Source organism: Poecilia reticulata, chromosome 17 (assembly GCF_904066995.2).
Source record: "Poecilia reticulata chromosome 17, P_reticulata-male-v2, whole genome shotgun sequence".
NCBI classification, from domain to species: domain Eukaryota; kingdom Metazoa; phylum Chordata; class Actinopteri; order Cyprinodontiformes; family Poeciliidae; genus Poecilia; species Poecilia reticulata.
The window spans coordinates 24558645-24582349 of NC_088846.1; the positions used below are offsets into that span (position 1 = coordinate 24558645).

A 23705-nucleotide genomic window follows, 5' to 3' on the forward strand; every position below is an offset into this window, starting at 1 on the left:
TCCAGTGTGGAGTAAATTAATCTTTATTAGTCTATGACAGGGAAAACCTGCATTACTATGCCATTATCTTTATATTAGATTAAAATGTTCTCTGGACATTTCAGGGACAATTTATCGTCCAGCAACATCTGTTATTGTGAAAGGCCTAACTGATGTTACCGTGTCCAGTGTTTAGCAGCCTGCACTAGCAATGTACTTTGTTATTTATGCATTAAATAAAACCATCCTCTTTATCTGTTGTAAATGAAAAACATACAACAGATCTTTCCGTTATTTGTTAGGTTATTTTTGTGCCAAAGAGGTTCAGTAACCAGCACTCTGAGGCACAGACCTATGTTGGTAACATCTATTTCACTGCTTGCCATACCTCAGCTCAACCAAACCCAAACCCCAAAATGAGATCCAGTTTGATCACCTTGATACCAGCAGGAGTGCCAAATGTAATGTCATGGAAACAGACCACCTGTCACATGTCCACAGCCTCACCATTTATGTTTCAGCAAAACAAACATTAGGATGGTGAATCTCAGATGATTGACGTCTGAAAGTGAAAATAAAAACCTTAAACAATCACGTTTTTGAACCACATGTGAGCTGAAAAATGAGTAAAATCTGTTGTTATGTGGACTTTTATTCTGCAATACTAGCCACAGAACTTGACTGGATGAATCCAAGAAAGTGTGCATCTGTATTTCACTTGTGAAAAAATAGTAGCAGTTGATTGCATAATTTATGTTCAGAATGAACGAGAAAGAAAAATTTGTGTACAGATTGAGTTCATCCAGAGTCCAAGAGATGACTTCTGGCCTATCTGGCAGAGCAGCCAAAGCATTGATTACGACGCTTCGTGGGTCAGACATGGGACAAGAATTAAAGGTGACCCGTTATGTTTCCTTGAACAGGTTAATATAGGCATATGAGCTATAAAAAAACATGTTCATTACATTTTTAGATAATGAGAACTTAGTTGCTCAGTTCTGTGTATGATCTGTTTTAAGGCTTCCCGTCACTTTAAATCCCAATAAGGTGTTGCTGGCCACACCCTCCAACTGAACGTTTACACTTGCACGTGAAAAAGGCTGCAAAAAGATGCGCAATCATGCAACCATACATCTTTGAAAAGCAGAAGTGGAGCCTCCTGCACAACCAACAAGAGTACAGCAAGTAGTTTCTTGATAGTAAGTCAACAACAAAACACTTGTCTTTTCCAGCAGCCATTGTACAGCGCATAAAGCGGTACAACCAGCTGACCAAACAATCTGAAGCTCCACTTGGGATGCTAGGTAATGGACAGGGCTGGGCTGGGGTTGCTAGGTAACGGCGCAGTGGGACTCAACCATCAGGAGGTTTTTTATACGGCTCATTTTCCCGAAAACCATTAACTTATTGAGGAAAAAAAATGACTAGGTGTTTTTTTTAGAAGCACTTGAGACCGAAATGCGAGTATAAAAACGTGCAAAAAGTGGACAGTTATTAGGTGACTTTTTAAATATAATTTCTGAAGTCTACCTAAGAGAACTCCAAAATACGTTTCAACACCTAACACAGCCTCAATTAGTATCCAGATTCTGCAGGTATGGAAAATGGATGAACAAATCTCCTGTAGTTTTCATTGGACTATACTTTTCCCTGGATTTCATGAAATCTTGATTTTTGAGTTCTTGATTCCAAGATGAGAACAGAATCCCACGATTATTCCAAACTGTGGCCCACACAAGAGAAAGCAGCATCTCTTTTGGTAAAACAGATGAGTCTGATCCATGCATTATTCAAGGTGAGTCTGAAGTGTCTTGGTAATCAAAGCCCAGTGCCAGCAGAGAGGCTTTTTCAACCAATGCCGCATAACAGATTATTGGCTTTGCCCTAGCAGAGCAGCAAAGTCTAGCAGGGTTGGTACCAGCAACAACACGGTGCTGTTACCTTCATGCACAACACCCATAAACCATTTATGAGGATTTAATTTGCATAAAATCAGACCTTGGTGTGTTTGAAGGTCTGAGCAGGTTGGCAGGGGTCTGAATACATTTGTCATAAGTGCAACTTTTCCACTCAAAAACGAGAGTGGAAAACAGCATGAGGCAAACGTGGAAATCCCTTCAACCTTTCCAGCATAATAAGAAGGAGCTAAGACGATCTAAGACGGGCGAGTAAAAACCGAGGATTAGTGAATCTGATGAGGGCCAATTTCAGAGATTTCTCCAGGGGCAGAGATCAAGACAAAGACCTAAGATCACCTATTACACACAGAACCGCTGATTATCATTGATTTAGAGCTCAATAATCAATTAATCTCACCTGGTTTGTTGAATAATTTAGAACCGCTTTGAAACTGGAGCTATACCTTTTCAAAAACCGACAATAGGGAGTAATCCCACTAACCGTGGCGCCGGTAAGCTCTCCCTCGCTGCTCTTAAGCCACACCGGGTCCCCTCTCATACAGTAAAGGAGATTTATGGAGGCTCACATATAAATGTGCTTTGAATTCGATATGTAACACCCTCTCGCTCCTGGTTTTACAGGAGGCTTAGAGAGCACACTGTCGTGACTTTACATTTTTATTTTCGTCACGTCGTTGGTAAATAATTCTCCGCACAAATCAAAAACCCTAACCAGGGTGACAGATGGAATAATGAAGTGATTATTCTTCCCTTAGGGGAATATATTCTCATCAGTTTGGCACTTTTACTAAACACAGAGCTACCTTTTCAGTTTTTATTATTTAAATATTTCCTTATTAAAACATTTTATGCATCTCTAATGTCTTTAATCCAGGGATGTTGTAACTTTATGGGAAATGAGAGGCGGATACAGCGTGGGAGGTAAGAGTGACTGATGTAAGCAAAACTGGAAGACTTTCATGATGACAATATATTTACTGAGGCTTTGCAGGGATATTTTTATTTATTGTAGGGCTGAAACGATTCCTCGAGTGATTCGAGTACCTCGATTATTAAAATTCCTCAAGGAAAATTGACCTGCCTCGAAGCTTCGTTAATTTATGTTTTATCATTTAGCGCACTGTGTTTCAGCCGGAACATTATTTGCGCTGCGCGGAGCTCTGACTTCCGCCTCTGAGTTGTTGACGGAAGCTACGTGTTAGCGGCATAACGTCCAATCTTCAAGTTCGGCCCGCGGGGATTTTACTGATTGGTGATAATTCCGGGTTTTTATCGTTTTTGTGGGACCAATAAACATCCTTAAAATGACCGGCGCGATGCCGGGAGTTCGGCAGCCTTTCTGCTCCGGAGCTGCTGGATGAACGGCGGGAAGAAGCTGAGGAGGATTTATACAGGTGAGCGGAGAGACTGAACACAGCGGGCGGCTGAGGGTTGATGCTTACAGGGTAAGAGCAGCTTTACGGACGAACCGCACAATAAACTTATATCATCCCGGTCTGAACAAACGGGAGGCGGAACATGGCTGGTAGATGAGTTTCTGAATGGAGGAGCCGTAAATATCCCGTATTGCTCCCCCGGTCTACAAAAAAGTAACTGGTAGGGAAGCACAAATGTGGAAAAAATAGACTGATGTTGATATCCGATAGTAACACTGGTGCTATGGAAGATTTACCAATATTTTATTTCATAATAGTTTTTATCCGATTACTCGATTAATCGTAAGAAAAATCTATAGATTACTCGATTACTAAAATAATCGTTTACAACAGCCCTAATTTATTGTTTTGATTATTAGTGTAATGCTTTTCGAGTCTGACAGGAGTGGCTGAGGGGAAGTTTTCTACTAACAATACATTTTTTTTTATCAATTATTCTGACGATTCACTGGATAAAAAATACTGCCACATTCTGCAGATTTTTTATTAAATAATTTAATACATAAAATAAAGCAAACAAACAAATAATTCATTTTTTAATAAGAAAGTAAAAATTTTATTGCCTAAAATGTAATAAAATTCCTTTAGAAAACACTAGGGCTGAGAAACATCATGTTATTATCAAAAATGATTGATTATTGCTTTTTGTTTTAATTATATGAAATACTGCCAAATTAGTGCCATGGTCTTTCCTGTTTTATCCGCAGTTTTCACTCCAAACCGTTGTTTATTTTTAAGCTGTTATGAGGCACAGTGGAAAAAACTGAAACTTCTGCTGCAACGGGCCGTTGCTAGGTAACCAAAATTTGAGCGGGAATTTGTAACTGCTTGTTACGCAGCAGGTTGTTGCTAGGTAACCAAAGAATTAGTAAGCTGGCTGAGGCCATAGACCAGGGGTGCTCAATACGTCGATCGCGATCGACCGGTCGATCGCGGAAAGGTTTTGAGTCGATCTCGGCAGGTGACAAACTGAACGCCGCCAGGACGCTGAGTCCAGCACTTCCTCTTCTGGTAGGCTTATCAAAAATATTCACTAAGATCCTAAACGTTTGTAGCTCCATTAAAAAAGAATAATTATAAAAAGTCAACGAAACATTTAAAATTAATAATCTCAGTAATTATTGTTTCAACAAGGTGTTGCGCAATTCTGTGCGTTTCGGTTCCATTAACAAAAAAAAAAAAAAACGACTCAAAGACCGACTGACGAGCAGAGCAGGAGTTTAAATTAGCTACTCAACCACCGCTGTGTTCATGAGAGGCTTATTAATAATCGAGAAATAAATATCAAGCCTGGGAACCTGATATGTAACGGACTGAATGTTGTGTTTTTAATCCTAATCTTTGCTCGGCTTGCGGGGTGCAGGCGGTTGCCACGGCAACGGGTGTGCTTAAACGACAGAGTAAAAAGGTAGGAGATGTTTTCAGTTGATAGTCTGTTCGGGTTGTTTTACCTTTTTTTTTTTTTTTTACCATTCCTGTGGCTCATCACACCTGCTGTAGTTTCTGAATATTCAATAAACGACAAAATTGGACTAATTACCTCGTTCGTTTGTGAGCATACGTCACAACAAACATCAAATAGGACAAATATATTTCATTAAGTTTTAACAAATTCTACCGCGATAATTATGTGAAATTAAATTAATTATATCCCGACTTCAGAAGATTTGCCTTTACCTTTATTGGGCTCTTTGGTTCCCCCTATCAGTCTGTATTTTCTCATATTGAGGTCATCAAACCAAATTTCAGATCCACCATGACTGACTGACACCTGCTGGCGTCAGGTTTGCAACCAGCTTCTGACTGAGAAACCAGTAACCAGAGACCAGTAACCAGAAACCAGTAAGCTGCTCCCAGTGTCAGAATCTCACTGAGGAAGAAACTGGATTAGGTTTTCTGTGACTTTATTATTTATGCTATAACTGATGTATATTCGCATATAAAATAAGTCAATAGAGTTTAATTTGCAATTTTTATGTCATGAGGTAGATCTCAGGCGGCTGCTGAGAGAAAAAGTAGATCTTGCTCTCAAAAAGTTTGAGCACCCATGCCATAGACATTAATACGTAGACCCCCTCATGGGGCCATAGACATTAATACGTAGACCCCCTCATGGGGCCATAGACATGAATACGTAGACGCCTCATGGAGCGCTGAGTCATACGTAAAAGCGTCCGCCATCTTCTATGTGGCAGCAGGGCGATCGGAGCTGTGCTATGTGGACTTATTTCAACCGTTTTATGAAACAAACTGGATTCATTAGGATTACCTTCCCCAGGTAAGGATGAAAGATCAGAATTACTTTACTTTGCAGCCAGAAATTCGCTTCTAAACAACAGTAAAATATTTCTTATGTATCATTATTTCATTAAATGACCTTTTTTGACTCTGTATACTCCAGATTAACAGATTAATAATTGATTCATCACAATGAATCGTTTCAGCCATGAACCTTTCACTATAAAACAACAAGTACTTTGATTGTATAATTTTAAAATTATAATATGTAACAGTGGTGAAATGAAGGCAATTGTTCCAGCTGCATGTCAAAAAGTTTATAATTATTAGCTGGGAATTTGGGCTAAGACACTGGAAACAAGAATGTACAACGTCTAATTTGGCCTCAAGTCTTTGCTGGAATTACTATAATTTAAAAATCAAAGTTGCAAGAAGGTGCCAGCCCCCCCTTAGAGTTTAAAATGACTCATTGAAGGTGGTATTTATCAGGGGAGACCCACAGCGGAAACATGACTTATCAGTGGAGAAACTCTGGTTTTGGGGATTTCAACACCGTAGCCTGGAGGTGACTGCTGCCCATTTCACACAGCGTTGTGTATAATTGGAACCGAATAGTTCACTTTCAATTTAAAGTTGAATATATAACACTGACAGGATGCATTACGACTGATGGGGCACAGAGCATTGTGGGCGAACTCATTTTTCTTGCTTAGGACACAAATTTGAGATCCATCTTTGTCTGGACTGCGACCATAAATGCATTATCTGACATGATGGAGTGACTGTTGCCTCGCATTAAGCAGCAAGCAGCATTTTACATCCAAGTGTCCTCTGCAGATTTATTGATAGTGTCTCCAAAGAAACAGCACATCAGAGAACAAACACCAGAAACAGTGTTTGAGATTCAAGATAAGCAGCCGTTTGCAAAGCATCCCTTCCAACTCAACATTTTAAACCGCACAGTTTGACGGGTTTCATTGGGATTTTATATGATAGACCAACACAAAGTCAAATAAATCAGTAGAAAAAAGCAGCAGAGTGAATGGGAAAATGGGTGAAGCTAAATACACAAAACTACCGTTCCTGGGCATTATGGTAAAAATTAGGCCACTGATGCAGCAGGAAGAAGTTGTCCAAACTCTTCTGATGCAGGCAAGATAAATTATTTTGTCAAAGTGGGTCGGCCATGAACCTTCCTCCATTTCTATACGGAAGTCAACGCTAATGGACCTTTCTGTTTTGATAAAACTTGGATATTAGGCTGATAGGATGATCTGGATATTCTGTTCTATGTGTGGGAAATGTTTTAATGTTTTATGATGTTGAATCCTGGTACATTAGTGATGTTGTCAGTTGCTATGGATATGCGTCTGTTTGCAGCATAGTTGACACAGAGAGCGAGAAAAAAAGTGGCTAAGAGTTGTTCTTTAACAATTTTTCTGCATTATTTTTCCCTTTGCTGTGATGCACTGCACTAAATTAATAATACCTACATTTCTAGCTAACAGGATTGTTCTACCGTGGCAGTGCAACTATGGATGGCATGTACAGGAATCGTCTTTTTGCCAGCCAGTGTTGTGCGCACAAAATGTCTGAATGTAAACACTAACATCCAAGGGGTCCATCCATACTGATGCCTAGTGCTGATGTGTAACAGCAAGTGACCCACCAGCTATTTATGTATTATAAAAAAAAATAAACATGCTGAAAAATTGTTGCATATAATTCCAATAAAATACATAGAATCAAGTGGGAAAAATTCTAAAAGCTATGAATAAATGCTGAGTACTGTATGGGTCGGCACCAACTGCCCTGATGAAACGGTTCTCACCTACATTAGCTGAAATGTGAACCACCGAGGTGGGAAAAGATGAAAAGCGGACAAGAAACAGCAGAAGAAGGTGGGCAAGTGGTAAAATTTTACAACATAAAAAACTGGGAAATATCTCACACCGTACGTGATGGCACACCACTCTTCACACGTTCTCACCTTCACGCAGAAACACCCTGTTCCCACACAGCAAAGCGCAGAAAACCACGGCCAGTTAGCTGCTCCATTTCCACATCAGTCACACACGGAGAGCAAAAATACTCTTAACACTTGGCTTCTTTAAGACAGGATTACAGCAGTAAAACAAGCTGACCAAACATTCTGTAACTCAGTTTAGGTTGCTAGGTAACTGGCGGAACTTCACTGTGGTTGCTAGGTAACGGGCAGGGGTGAACCTTCTTCAAATCTAACCAAATTGGTATCAAATATTTGTGCAGTAAAGATTTTCATTTGTGTTGCTATCATCTTAAAGATATTAATAAAGGATTTTTTAAATAGATTTTTAAATTTTTACCCATATAACATTTATTCATATTTCTTTTTTTTTTTTTAAGGTTTTAGGGAAGATGTGAGTTTATCCGTTTAATCTGCCCAGATGGTACCATGGGAAGAAATTAAATTTGAGTTCAGGAAAGTGGATGAAACAGATATTATAAAGGATGAAGGACAAGGACTTGCTAAATTGATTTGCTGCTGATAAACTGAATTTGAATGTGAGATTAGACTGACTCAATTTGACAATGTGGAAATCTGCGTTGTATAAGTTTACTTTTTCTAGGATATAAAAAAAAAACCAACAGAATAAAACGAACAGAAGCCAAGAACATAATGTGTAGAAGGATAATGAGGACAAAAAAGAGACAAGTTTGGATGAAAAAGGGCGATACGGCTGACAAGAGGGAAGAAAAAAAGACTAGAAATAGGAAAAAGGACCATGAGTGAAGGGAAACAGGCTTTAAATGAGGTAAAGTTGGATGAAAACAGGTTGGATGAAAAAAAGAGGAGAAAGAAGAAAGACCATCTGAAAGAGACGGTCTTTGATTACATTATAGTCTGTTGCAGGACAACACAGAGACACACAGGACAAACAACCATGCACACACACACACACACCTAGGGACAATCTGGAGAGGCCAATTAACCTGACAGTCATGTTTTTGGATTGTGGGAGGAAGCCGGAGTACCCGGAGAAAACCCACACATGCACAGGGAGAACATGCAAACTCCATGCAGAAAGACTGGGGCCGGGAATCGAACCCAGAACCTTCTGGCTGCAAGGCAACAGCTCTACCAACTGCACCACATTCTCTTTTAAAAAGATAATTTATTTAGCTATTCCTGCTATTAAAAGTTCATTCAGTTCTTGATGCCAGACTAAAACATGATGTTGAATAAAAGCCAGCGGAGCAGTAAATAAGCAAGAATCTCAGCAGAGACAGACTGGAGCTTTGTGTCACAAGGCCATTTCACCTGTTTACGTTGGTATTTTCTAAAGCAACAGCGTTTGATCTAATTAAGCTTTTAGACGAGGCTGACCTGCGACATGACTGGTGGAGCAGAAGCGTGTCGTTTTGCTGCTGTGGGGTTCATTCAGGCGCAATAGATCAGAGCAGAAAATGCATTTACAGCTTTAGAGTCTGGAGGATAACCGTGTCTCCTACCTGCTTCCCTGCCCAGCTGCTACAACGAGCGATTCGTGTGAGCTGAATGCGATTATGTTCGCATAAGAAGCTGCAGCAGTTTCTGTCAAAGCCAGGGAGACAAATGTCTGCCGGACTCGTAACAAAATTATTGGGAGTAAAAAGGCAGGAAGTAAATCTAATCTGATATAGATATGGGAGTAAAACCCATAAAGTAAACAAAGCATGTTGAGCTGAGCTCAAAGAAAACTGTTGGTGTTTTAACTAAAACACTGAAGAAAAGTTTTATTTTATCAGAAAGCTGGTACAGCCGTTCCTTCTGACAAATCTGGAGTAACTGAGTAAGTTTGCAGACCATCCAGCTTTGCAAACATGTTTTCCAACTTTGGAACTACTTTAGTATTACACAAATTTAAAAGAACAAAAAATGTATGATTTGTTTTCCCTTTTATAAATGTATATTAGCGCTGAAATGATCATTCAGATCAATTGTCATGAATCAGGTATTGAAATAATTAACTGAAGTATACATGAAGATGAAACTTTACGAAAAAACTATAAACATTTGCATTTGGAATAAAGAATACACTTTTCCGTAACTCTGTTCTTATGACGTTATTTCTTTTTTTTGTTGCATCCTTTGCTACAAATGATGAAATGTTCAGAAAAAAATGCTAAATTGTTTTTTTTCTTATTTACAAAAATATTGAATTATTTGTTTAGTTGCATCTTTACATTATTGGATAAAATAAGCAGAAGTGGCTAAATGAAAAATCTGCAGATTATTATATTTTTTATCTGATTAATCAATAGAATAATTGATTACTAAAATAATTTCGTTTCCTGCTCATATTGTGTGAAGTGCAAAGTGAAAACACTCTCACAAGATTAATAAAATGAACATAGTACGTTACAATCAATGTCTTCTGATCAATACCATCAATTATTTGCACTATTTTAACTTTCTGATTTCATATCTAGAAATTTACAAGAACAAACTTTTAATCTTTTTATTTTGCCTTTTTTATACATCTATATTTTAAATGTTTTCATTGATCGCAGAAGGGGGATCAAAGTCAATTTCCTTATTTGAGTTCACAAACTTGGTGAATAAACAAAGTAGTTTATTTGAGTTGATTTGCAAATGATTATCTGTTTTTTTTATGTTGATTTCGGACTCGTTTACGGACGATAATGACACTTTCAACTTAAAATGCCTTAAAGTAGATCTACGAGTGAACTTAGTAATAACCTTAAAAATCTTCTTTGCAAAATATCCTGTTAGTAAATATCAATAATTCTGGTTTAGGTTTAGTGAAAAGAATATGGGGGGTTTTATACTATATGTTTAAACACCTGGTTTTAAGTAAGCAATAAATTGTGAAATGATTTCATTTTCATTACAATGCCGGCTTTTTAGATCCACCACACAAACTTCGACACTGACCAAAGGAAATTGTTAAATGACTTGCATCTAATTTGTGAAGGTAATAAAGGAGAAGGAAGCGAAGAGCCGCACGGCATCGTGAGCTAAAGTCCTGAATCACCGAGGATAAGAGGCATTTCAGACATTTAATAGCAGAAATCTGCTGACCAGCCCAGTGTCGCGTTCCCTGCTAATAAATTTGCTGGTATCATCCGAGAGTCGTTACATTATTAAACCGTGAATGCAAATGGCCTTTAGCGAAGACTGCACTCTGCCTTTATGTGACAGTTTGCTTTTCTCCCTCTGATGGGGTCACGCCAAACGCAGGAAGGAAAGATCTTCCTCCTGCTTTGGGAGCGGCCAGTTCAACCGCTTCTCCATTTGTCTGAATTGATCGCCTTTGACCCAGTGAACCCCCAAGAATTCGTTATTCAAGCCCAGGAGTTTCCAGTGGCTTCATTTAATAAGATAATTTCACACCAATTACAAGCTCTCAGCACACAGAAGTAATGTCATTACACGCTTGCTTGGTGACAAATTCTTGGCCGGGACGAGGCGAGACGAGCCTGAAGATCATCGCCACGCGACGGGAAACGGTACAATAACTCCTCCTCCTGCTCTCTGTTCTCCTTAAAGAGGTCATAGTGATGAGCATAAAATTACAGCGAGGAATAACGCGCTTACGCCTCCTACTCGACAAATCCTGATGCCGGCTGTTTGTTGTCTTGTCAGGGAAAACACAAAGCAATTACAGATACAGTCGGATGCAGAGGAGCGGGCGCTGCTGGTGACTTATTTGACACCGATTCACCGGCTCAGCGATGCCGACTGGATCATCAGAGTTTTCTGATTGTTTTTTAGCACATTAATTCATTTTCCGTTGAGGCACTTCAAGATTTGCAATCAGTTTTTCTTTTTGTTTGACTCGTTTTAGCGGCGGTGAAGCAAACGTTTCTTTTCAATAAGGAGCCGGTTGCTTTGTCAGAGTTAATAGCTTGAACTCCAATTGATCCCAAACAATCGGTTACTTTGACCTGTTAATAATGATTTGCATACAACTACAAACAGCACTGAAAGTTCCTGCTTACCACCTGAGCGGCAAAACACACAATCTTTGATTTAGTTTCTAGTGCAAATATCTTGGTACGCTTATATAAAGTAACTTTTCAGAAAGATGCAGGAGTTTGTTTTGACTAAATAATTCAATAATATTAATGAAAAACTATCACTTATTACATGGGGAAGATGTTTTTGAATCGGCCAATTGAATTATGCCTGTCACAATAAGCAGTAATCAATTAATCAATTAAAACAAGCTAAATAATTCCCATTTTCATGATTTATCGTTTTTCTATCTTTCTACCAAAAACTGGATGATAAAAATCTTCAGTCTGGTGATTTGGTTTGAATTAGCTCGTTTTGCTTAGAGAGACTTCATAATTCACCTTATTTGTTGCTTTATTTTAAATGTTTAAATCGTCTTCCAGTTCCAGTGTTTCATTACAATTTAAAGTTTATTGATCTGTGATAATGTGTTCTTGCCTTATTATGCCATTATTACCATTATAATACTTGAAAATGTCTCATAAAAACAATATTATCGTTTATCGCAGTTTTTCTCAACCTTTTTCAGCCCAGCGCCCCCCTAACCCTTATCCAGGTCCCTCACCGCCCCCCACCAAAGAATTTGCATGCTACTTTGCACTGACCATTATTTTATTATTAACATTACTATCACTATTGTAGAAGTTTTGATTTTTATGCTTGTTTCTGTATTTATCATCAAGATAATTTCCTAGAGAACAAAAAAGTCATGGGAATAGAAAGTATTTTCACAGGCGTCTACGAAAAATGCAATGAATGAAAATTCATCTTAAAATTGGTAGGCCTAACAGCAGCCAATCAGAGTGGAAAAAATATTCTTATTTTGTGCCATTTTCTAGTTAAATATTCCACAAAATTACCAGATAAAAGATGTTCAACATGCCAGTTTAAACTTTGAACTATTTGCAGAATGACTGAGCTCTGCAACATTAAAACATGGATAGAAACTGTAACTACATTAATCATAGCTCTTCTTCTCTTCAGTGTTTGTCAGTTTCTGGTGGTGCAGCTCTGTGCTGCCTTCAGGAGAATGGGACATCAGAGTATCATCCATAAAATTTCACCCACATGGCATTTATTGTGCAAACCAGAGCTTTCAGTGGAAAAACAAAAGTTCCAGGTCCTTTTAATGCCATAGAAATATGAGACAGAAACATGGATAATATCTTTATATAGACCTGTCTATTGATTATAGATTAATAGTTTTACTGGACAGAAATTACAAAGAACAAATCTGGTTCTTAATCAAATCCTAAGGAGTCAAATTGAAAGTGTCATGGAGTCTCAGCCTCATGACATTAACAGACATGAAAAATAATGTTGAAGAAATAAATATATCAAATCTAATTAAAAACATAAATAAGTGATCAGTTCTTTACTGTTATGGTCTGTAAGATATATTTATTATCAGTATTAGATATGGTCTCAACAAACCCATGACACTTCAACAATATTATTTTACCTTTTATCTGGAAATAGTGTCTGTTTATTCTTGCCATACAGTCGAGTATTAATTATTGCTCGAAAGGTCTTGCCATACCAGTTTATTCCTCTGTATTTACTTTAGTATCTTAGTTTATTTTTGCATTTTGTTCTTCATTCATTTCCATTTAGTTTCATTTGATTAGTATTATCCTCTCTTGGTTTATTGCTATGTCCACTTTAGTTTCTTTCCTGTTTCTAGATTTATTTAATCATTTATTGACGCTCACCATCAGTAATTGACGCTAACCATCAGTAATCTTCACTCATCACCTGCTGCGCTGCCTAATCGTCATGTGTTGCACATCATGTGTTGATTTTTCACTGTTCAGCGTCAGATTCTCTGTTTTTATGCCATAATTCACATCTAGTTCGTCGCTCCGTTTTATGTCCCGCTTCTCCTGTTTCAAAGTTTTGCGCAACGTGCTCGTCTTTTTTTTTAAGCCCCTAAGGTGCAGGGCGGTCAGGAAACGTATCAATAGGGAAAAGGCAGACTGACATAAACCTTTTAAAACAACGAAAACAATTTCTGCATTATGATTATTGAAATTTAAAAGTGCTGTGTTGTTCCATCACCCGTTTCATACCGGACCACTTACAGCGCCGGTGTTAACGCTATAAAATGAACGCTCTCTATCGTGGTATCACCCATGGAGGGATTTCTTTATTTAAATGGGTTCATTTTTCAGAGGGATACACAGTGAGGGTATCGTGATTTTAGCTACCAGTAGCAGGAGAACGGAGCTGCGCCAAGAAGCTAACAGAAGCTAACAAACACTGAATAGAAGAAGAACAGCTGCCATCGATACAGTTGCAGCCAAGCATGTTTTAATGTTACACAATACAGTTTTACCAAGTTGCTCAAAGTCTAAACTGGCATTCTTGTGCATTTGAGGTGTAAAGTTTAGCTTCGACCAAACGCCCCCCAAAGGCATCCCAGCGTCCCCCTTTTGTAAGAATGTCTGCCAGCGCCCCCTGTCGTCCTCTGAACGCCCCCTGGGGGGCGGTACCGCCCACGTTGAGAACCGCTAGATTAGCGTGTGTAATCCTACTCACCTTGCTACTCCGTGACATCATCGCCCCCCATTTACAGAGGATTCCCTTCTATATCGCTCTACGGGTGAAAGAATCCCCAGCAAAGGGACACTCACCATTCCTCTGCTGCTACAACACAGAGGATGCCAGTCTATCAAGGTCAGATTCTTCGAAAATGATTGCCTTGGAATCATTTTCCAAGGCAAGGGTTTGGAAAATGACCAAACCCTTATATATATATATATATATATATATATATATATATATATATATATATATACACTTTCATTTCTTATTATGTCGGTTTTGCAAATGCAAACCCTTGCATTTCCACACACAAAAAACCCTTGAGGTCGGCCGAGAGACCAAAGGGATTCGCCACAAAGCCCTGGAGGTCAGTCCGGAGACCAGCGAGTCTGATTGTCTAGTGACGAAGGAGACCCGAGTTCAATGGCGTCAAGTTCCCATAGCACCCCAGTTCTGTGGGCCTCAAGCTCTCCTGCCACCAAAAGTCAAATATGAAGCCTGGAGCCCTCATGACACTTCTTTATTTCGAAGTACTAAAGTTCAACCCAATATCTCAGTGTGCCTGTTGTGTACATTTTCACAAGTGTATTAGTGAAGCCCCTGACCACATGTCTGAGTACAGATGGCTGCTCCTGTGGCGTGTCTGAAACTGACTGACTGTCCTCGTGGGTTTCCAATTCAGATGGCTGCTGGTTCTGCTGCTCCTCTGTTCCTCAGCCTTTGGTTCAGCTGTTCCACTTCAAGTTGCAGGTTGATATTTATACGCTCCAAGGCAGTGTTTTCCTGCTCCAAGATGGTGTTTTGCTGCTTCAAGGCAGTGTTTTCCTGCTCCAAGATGGTGTTTTGCTGCTTCAAGGCAGTGTTTTCCTGCTCCAAGTTGGTGTTTTGCTGCTTTAAGACGGTGTTTTCCTGCTCAAAGGTCGTGTTTTCCTCCTCCAATATGGTGTTTTCCTGCTCCAAGGTTCTGATATTCTGCTTCAAGGTGGTGATTTTCTTCTGCAAGGTTGCTTTACGATTCCACAAGTGGGAATTCTGCTGCGTCAAGATATTGCTTGCCTCTGTCAAGCGCTCGAAGTCCTGTTCAAGGGCGCGTAATTCCCTCAAATGTTGGCGGTGATCGTCCTGCTCACGGAACATGGTCTCCTCAAGCGTGTCGCTCCTCAGCTTGTCTGCTGTGCTTTTTCGCTCCAAGTCTTCATTTTTGCGCTGAAAGATGCTCATAAATTTTGCTCTGCTGCCTCAAGGTTGTGTTCTCCTGCATCAGGGTTGCGTTTGTCAGCTCCAAGGTGGTGTTTGCTTCACACTTGCTTTTTAGCTCTTCATCTTTTTCCTGAAGCAACTTGTCCCTTTCCCGAAGCAGTTCATCTTTTTCCTGTAGAGCAAGTTCCATGTTGGTAATTTGACTCTTCATGTCCTCTATTGTTTTATTGAGGGTTTGTCTCTCAAGAGATATCACGCTGACTCTTTTCAAGATTCTTTCAAGCTTCTCTGCCTCTCTAGGTAAGGTCGGTTGTGGTTCCTTCTGAGAAGACATTGCGGAAGATTTGATTAGTTTTATCATCTATTGGTTTATTGGGTTTATTGTTATGTCCACTTTAGTTTCTTTCCTGTTGCTAGATTTATTTTATCGTTTATTGACGGTCATCATCAGTAATCTCATCACCTGCTGCACCGCCTAATCGTCATGTGTTTCACATCATGTGTTGATTTTTCACTGTTCAGCATCAGATTCTCTGTTTTTATGCCATAATTCACATCTAGTTCGTCGCTCCGTTTTATGTCCTGCTTCTCCTGTTTCAGAGTTTTGCACAATGTGCGCGTCAGAAACAATTTCTGCATTCTGATTATTGAAATTTAAAAGTGCTGTGTTGTTCTATTACCCCCGTTTCATACCGGACCACTTACAGCACCGTGTTAACGCTATAAAATGAACGCTCTCTATCGTTGTATCATCCATGGAGGGATTTCTTTATTTAAATGGGTTCATTTTTCAGAGGGATACACAATGAGGGTATCGTGATTTTAGCTACCAGTAGCAGGAGAACGGAGCTGCGCCAAGAAGCTAACAGAAGCTAACAAACACTGAATAGAAGAAGAACAGCTGCCATCGATACAGTTGCAGCCAGGCATGTTTTAATGTTACACAATACAGTTTTACCAAGTTGCTCAAAGTCTAAACTGGCATTGTTGTGTATTTAAGGTGTAAAGTTTACCTTCGACCAAACGCCCCCCAAAGGCATCCCAGCGCCCCCCTTTTGTAAAAATGTCCGCCAGCGCCCCTTGCCGTCCTCTGAACGCCCCCTGGGTGGCGGTACCGCCCACGTTGAGAACCGCTAGTTTATCGTGATCATTTCTGGAACAATTTATCATCCAGTAAAATTTGTTACTTTTTCTACCAATATTAAGGAATAATTTAATTTAAACAAGCTCTCATATCTTGCTGAAAGGTTATCTGTAAGTCAGTTCTGTCTTATTTTAAGTGTACCAAGATGTTTGCACTAGAAATTAAACCAAAATTAATTGCTAAAATTTTGTGTTTTTGCAGTGAAAATGGCTTGAACTTAGTAAGAAGGAGAAGATGATGAAACTGAACAACAAACGGGATCCGTTTTAGGGCTGAAACGATTCGAGTGATTCGAGTACCTCGATTATTAAAATTCCTTGAGGAAAATTGACCTGCCTCGATGCTTCGTTAATTTATGTTTTATCATTTAGCGCACCGTGTTTCAGCCGGAACATTATTTGCGTTGCGCAGAGCTCTGACTTCCGCCTCTGAGTTGTTGACGGAAGCTACGTGTTAGCGGCATAACGTCCAATCTTCAAGTTCGGCCCGCGGGGATTTTACTGATTGGTGATAATTCCGGGTTTTCATCGTTTTTTGTGGGACCAATAAACATCCTTAAAATGACCGGCGCGATGCCGGGAGTTCGGCAGCCTTTCTGCTCCGGAGCTGCTGGTTGAACGGTGGGAAGAAGCTGAGGAGGATTTATACAGGTGAGCGGAGAGACTGAACACGGCGGGCGGCTGAGGGTTGATGCTTACAGGGTAAGAGCAGCTTTACGGACAAACCGCACAATAAACTTATATCATCCCGGTCTGAACAAACGGGAGGCGGAACATGGCTGGTAGATGAGTTTCTGAACGGAGGAGCCGTAAATATCCCGTATTGCTCCCCCGGTCTACAAAAAAGTAACTGGTAGGGAAGCACAAATGTGGAAAAAATAGACTGATGTTGATATCCGATAGTAACACTGGTGTTATGGAAGATTTACCAATATTTTATTTCATAATTGTTTTTATCCGATTACTCGATTAATCGTAAGAAAAATCTATAGATTACTCGATTACTAAAATAATCGTTTACAACAGCCCTAATCCGTTTGTCAAATTTCAAATTTTTATTTTTGTCACTAATAGATGAAGGGAAAATGGATATAAAGATATAAATGTTTTATCACTTGTTTTGGTTAAACTGTGTTAAGCAACGGGTTAAAACTGGAGCCCTTTGAAGAGTGTATTATTGATCCTGACAGTAAACACTTTAAAAACGATTGAACCAAATGCTCGTTTGGAGGAATTGGATTTGTTTGTTGTATTTTTGTGGGTTCATGTTCTTTCAGGTTCAGCAGAATATCAAAGCTGGAAAAATATGAGCTATTAAACTGGGAAGTGAACAAAGGAAGTATTTATATTCTCAATTGTACCAGAAAGTTTCTGAACACACGAAGCCCCCGCACTGATAGATAATTTAAACTGTTGAAAAGTACAAAAGCATGCAGCTGTTAAAAGGCTGTTCATGAAAAAAGAAACAGGCTGAATCTCCGAGCCGGCGACTACAACAAAGACGAGGAGCGGTTCAGCTGAACGGTGTTTCGTTTGAAGCTATTTTAGGAGGAGAAAGCGGCGACTGCCAGGGGCGAATACAGATATATGAAGTGGGCAGCTGGAGATTATGGAGCGTGATTACGCTGTCCTGACATTCACGGCTACAAAAGCGGGTTAAAATAAAACTCAAAGGCCTGGGAGAGAGAGCAGGATGTGACTAATTTGTGATTACAGAATGCAGATTTTTAATTTGGTGCTTCTTCGACGTGGACGTCACTTAAAAAAAAGTCTGGTTTTGCTTCTGTTGGTGTTAACTTTTAATGATCCTTTTGCTGCCTTGTGTGTTCAGGTTTTATTGCTCGTATTTATGCATTCATATTTAATCACAGCTGGAAAATCTGCAGCAGATCCTGCTTTTTATGTTTCAACAAACAGAAAAAAAAACCTCATCAGAAGTAAATTCAGCTTGTCATCTAAGATTTTATTACTGCCACCCTGCCTCCTGTTCCATTATGACATCTCAGCAGGAGTTAAAGTTGAATGAAATGGATGCTGTAAAATAAGAAAACAGAAAAAAAGTCATGTAATTTCATGCTTTCTGCATTTCAGGGTGATTTCTATTACACAGAGATAAATGAGCCATGACTAAATGACACCTGTGTTGCTGAGAAGTTTTCTACATAGGGATGTTTTTTTTTTTTACTTCCTTCAAACTTTTCTGTCATTTCTATTTTTAAATTCATAACTCATCAACTCACTTACTTTTAAATATGTAAAAAAAAAAAAAAAAATCTGTTTTTTTTATTACAACATAATATGTTAAACTGCAACATAGTTTAAATTGTTGCCGATTAGAAGTCTTATCAGAAAAATCACTTTAAACGTGTCAGTAGCTGCGTTTCCGATGCAAATGTGAGCAAAACTTTGCAGATATGCCGCTAATGTCGAAAAAACATAAGTTTACAATTGCAGTGTTTCCATTAAATAAGAAAAAATTTAAATAACGTGTGAATAAGTTTGATCACACGACAAACAAACAAAAAACATGCTTCATCTTCCAACTACTTCCTGTTGTGTTCTTCATGGTTTCCGGCAGTAGCAACATCCGGGTTGTTGATCACGGGAGCCGTGTGACGCAAAGAAAAAGTGTTTCCATCGCAGGTTAGTGAAATACGCGCAAAATTGGTGTTTCTATTAAACAAATTTAAGTCAGTATTTCCAATTTGCACAGTTATATGGCTGGAGTGAAATATGGTGCTTGTTTTTTGAGTTAATTTAAATAAATATACAACCAGTTAAATACAAGAACATTGCGGTATTTCCTGATAAAACCGTAGGATTGAAACTGGATGTACTTTTTGTTTTTCCTATGACTGTATTTTGACGAGTCTATGTTTTCTGTCCCATTGACTTTCTTGAAGCAACTTTATTGTTGGTGTGTCAAAACCATCTTTTATCACAAAACCTGAGTGTTTTAAAAACTTGTAGTTTTTCCATTAAGCTAATTTATTTTCTAACCCCATTTGCGGATTCAACTAAGTTTTAAAGTATGATTACTTTTCTTTTGGTTTTTGTGGTAAAAACTTCTGCAGTTTCAAAGTTATCCATGAAATGACCCTGTTTTGAGAAATTTTCACAGTAGTAAACAAACGTTCTGGGAAAATTTGCTCTTATGGAAAGATAAATATCATAGTTGGAAAAATCATTGCATAAGTCATTTCTTCACTTTTTCACAATTTGTAGCAGCAAGTCTGAGAACAATTTCCAAACTCTTATAAACTAAAAAATAAAATCACATTTTTTTGTCTTCAAGCAGAAGCAAGCTGCAGGAAACCATCAGAATACGATTTGCTTCCAAGAGAGCCAATCAGGAGCCTTGCAGGCTACTTCAAAGAGATGCCGTGACCAATCAGGTGACAGAGTTTTCTTCCCAAACATTTCTCTCTGCTCAGGTCCGTAACAGATGCGATGTGAGGGAAGTTGAAACGATTTGTAATGTAACGGAGCTCAGTGTCAGCTTAGCTGCGCCGACTGTCTGGAGCTTTAACCCTTCATTATGACGACTCACTGGGTTTTACGTCGGTTTAATAACAGGAAGCTCTCTGCGATGCTCAGGTTAATGCAGAGCAGCTCAGACCCTCATAATGTCCAGACTGATCTGACAATGAGCCTTAAAATTTTTATTACAGCTTCTGATGTTTATGGCCTGATCAATAAAAGGCAATAAACAGGAGCGGTTGCTGCAAATTACATGAAATGTGAGACATCAAATGTTTCATTTAAGCCGTTAGCATCACTGGAAGCCTAATCAGCATTAGCTAGATTTTAAAGGAAAAATGTTACACAAAATTCAAATTTTTTTAACATTTGTATAATTTTATACCGGTTCAACTGCTTCTAAAAACAACGCAAGTGCTTAAAAAACATCCTGAGGTTTTTTAGCCATAAGTTAAAGTTTCTTGGTGTCTGGTAATGGCCGGCGCTGTTACCTAGCAACACAAGCAGAGCTCCACCCATTACCTAGCAACACAAGTAGAGCTCCACCCATTACCTAGCAACACAAGCAGAGCTCCAGCACGTTTGGTCATCTGCAAAATACATGTCTTTAACAGTAAAGCTACTGGAAAAGACAGTAATGTTGTTACTATTCAGAAACTACTTGCTGCATTCTTGTTGATTGTGCAGGAGGTTCCACTTCTGCTTTTCAAAGATGGATGGTTGCAGCCATTTTCATGTGCGAGTGTGCCATCACAATTCAAATATTAATCATTTGCAATCACGGGCTGCACAGTGGCACAGTTGGTAGAGCTGCTGCCTTGCAGCAAGAAGGTTCTGGGTTCGATTCCTGGCCCTGGTCTTTCTGCATGGAGTCTCCATGTTCTCCCTGTGCATGCGTGGGTTTTCTCCTGGTACTCCAGTTTCCTCCCACAGTCCAAAAACATGACTGTCAGGTTAATTGGTCTCTCCAAATTGCCCCTAGATGTGAGTGTGTGTGGATGGTTGTGTGTCTCTGTGTTGCCCTGCGACAGACTGGCGACCTGTCCAGGGTGACCCTTCCTCTCGCCCGGAACGTTAGCTGGAGAGGCACCAGCAACCCTCCCGACCACAATAAGGGACAAGGGTGTAAAGAAAATGGATGGATGGTTTTGCATCTCCCATAGATCCAATGTTTTCCCCTTCTACACCTTAATTCCCCTGGCAGGTACTAAGACAGTAGAAACAAACAGGAGGGTGTGTAAGAGATGCCAATAATTTAAGAGTGATGAAAGCTGAATCAACTTAAAGCTGCTGGAAACAGCAAAGCCGCAGTTTGAGCATCTGCTGCTGGTAATGGCGAAGTGGGCGGATGGGAGGCGGAGACCCCGGCCACACAGCCGCTGCAAAGTGACAACGTGATTTAAGTGCTGTGTCTTTGTAAGGTCCGTTATCTGGCGTCGCTAACGGCAGCGCGCCGATACGCTCCGACAACCACAGGAGGCAGAGCTGATAACGGAGCGGCTCGGCCTGGGCGACATCCGGCCGCAGCCCACTCACATGAATCTCAGGCCCAGGCGGCTGTCACACACATTCACAGCCACAACTTGTTATCTGCTAAACTGAATTTCCTCCTTATTGCTTGGAGAGAATGAGGATCATCAGAGGCCACAAACGCTCCCATTGTCCAGATGTTTCATCTCAGTCATCAACGCGGTTTTACGCTTAACTTTCTATCCCTGATATGATTCTCAGCATCAAATAAATGCACCGGTGTAACTGTAAAAATATTACGCAATAATTAGGTTATTTAAAATAGTTGTGATCTGTGATTTTTATTTACAAAAACTAATTAAAAAGATCCTGCTGCACCGATTGATTGTTTCTGGCCGATCGCTGATTTCCGATCTTTAAAAAGCCTGACCTGCTGATTCCGATTTTGGCCGATAATTTATCTCAAACGTCTGATTTATTATTTTCATGCTTAAATCTTTACACAGCTTCACCCATAAAGGCTTTTTCTAGTGGTTCTGAGTCTTAAATTTTACATTTACATTTTCCTCTTTAATTATAAAGTTGCTCCTTTTTAAGAAGAGCTTTTGTGATGTTTGTGTGTTTTCTCTTGGTAATCTTAACATTTTAATAACCCTGTCCCTCTCTTTCCCAAACACAGGAGTGAATTTATCAATTAAAATCTGTTGCTTTTGTAGGTACATCACGTCTGGTTTAAAAGATTTTTAATTTCCTCTCCATCCTGAGCAACTCGCTGTCTTTCTTCCTGTACTTCATAATGATAACGTTTCGGTTCAACTTCTCAGCTCTGTGCAGAAACGAGTTTCCTGACAAACCACAAGATCTGCTGGAGAATTACACTGCAAAAACACAAAATCATATCAAATCTTAGTCCACTTGAAATAAGAAAAACTAACTTATAAGTAACTGTTAAGCAAGATTTGGAGCTTGTTTTAAGTCAGCAACTCCTTAATATTCATGAAAAAAGTTTAATTCCAGATGATTTCACTTGTAACATGGGAAAATGTCTTGTCAGAAGTAGGTCACCGATTTATGGATGTCAATTTCTTTAATTTTGTGAAATCGGGTATCGGCCGATAATTATTCACCGATATTATCCATTTCATCAAAGGTCTAAAAATCAACCACTGTCCTGTTTTACTTTTAGAGGTTTGCCTGACAGAACGGCCCACCAGGTGATTTATATATGTTAACGATGGTTGTTACCAACTCAGTGACTTTATTGCTATATTTAGCAATAATCAGAATCAGCAGGTCAGGCTTTTTAAAAGATCGTAATCGGCAATCGACCAGAAAACTCCAATCAATGCACACCTAGTTATAAACGAGTGGAACTAGAACTTTTTCAATAATATTATGCAATTATTTACTTAAAACCAGCACCTATATCTTGCTGAGAAGTTGCACGTAAATTAGTTTTGTCTTATTTCAACAGCACCGAGATATTTACACTAGAAACTAGACCGAAGCTACTTGGTAAGGTTTTGTATTTTTGCAGCGTGTTCAGCTCTGACAAGGCGTTCGTCTTGATCAGGCATGCAAGCACAAGCCGAGACGCCGCATCTTCTCATCTGCTGGCGGCAATGTGGATAATTAGAAGAAGTGTTGATCGCTGTTCCATCTTTTTTTTTTTTTTCTTTTACCAGACTGATTATTATCCGTGCACCAGTAGGGAGGCGCTGACCGTACGCCACTGCATGCACAAATACAAATTACAGAGGAGCTGCTGCAGTAATGCGCTGTTAAAAGAGGGTTTTTTCTGGACTCATGTCTGAAGTTAGCTAAGAGAGCAACAAAGAGCTGCAGGGTTGGATCAGTTTGAATTAGCTCCAGCTAATGACAGCAGTTATTCCCTTCTGATTACAGTAAGCTGCACGCCGTATAACCCAATTTGAAAACTGTTTCCGTGGATATTCATTGTGTCAGAGCGCTGAAGTGTTTGCAGCCAAAATTGTGACAAGACAGGCACAGGCGTGTAGAGAAACTTCTCATTACATATTCATTCAAAGTGCCTCATTGTTGCTCCTCGAGTTGGGTCTGTGTTACCAATCAGCATCGATTGACGGCTGGCGTCTTCCCCGGGAGCGTTACGTCCCGTAATGAGATTCCTTTCCCTGAGCATCCATCCCTAATCCCGCACCTCTAGCTGCGCTCTCTGGGTTTCTGCACAGCTGAGCCGCACTCAAACCGGGACGCCGAACATGAAATTCAGTGTTATTGCTGCCATCCTGAATGAGAACCGCACAATGGAGCTGA

The 23705-nt window shown here is 39.5% G+C and overlaps 1 protein-coding gene and 1 long non-coding RNA gene across 2 annotated transcripts in view; one reads left to right on the top strand and one right to left on the bottom strand.

Annotated features, from left to right (window-relative positions):
- The window catches only part of st6galnac3 (ST6 (alpha-N-acetyl-neuraminyl-2,3-beta-galactosyl-1,3)-N-acetylgalactosaminide alpha-2,6-sialyltransferase 3), a 114010-nt gene that overhangs the window by 35951 nt on the left and 54354 nt on the right, over nt 1-23705 (bottom strand). The window lies entirely within an intron of this gene.
- LOC145547899 (uncharacterized) lies at nt 824-22130 on the top strand. Its single transcript, XR_014084168.1, has 3 exons — nt 824-4345; nt 19039-19103; nt 19756-22130. It is a non-coding gene; the product is annotated as an uncharacterized LOC145547899 (long non-coding RNA).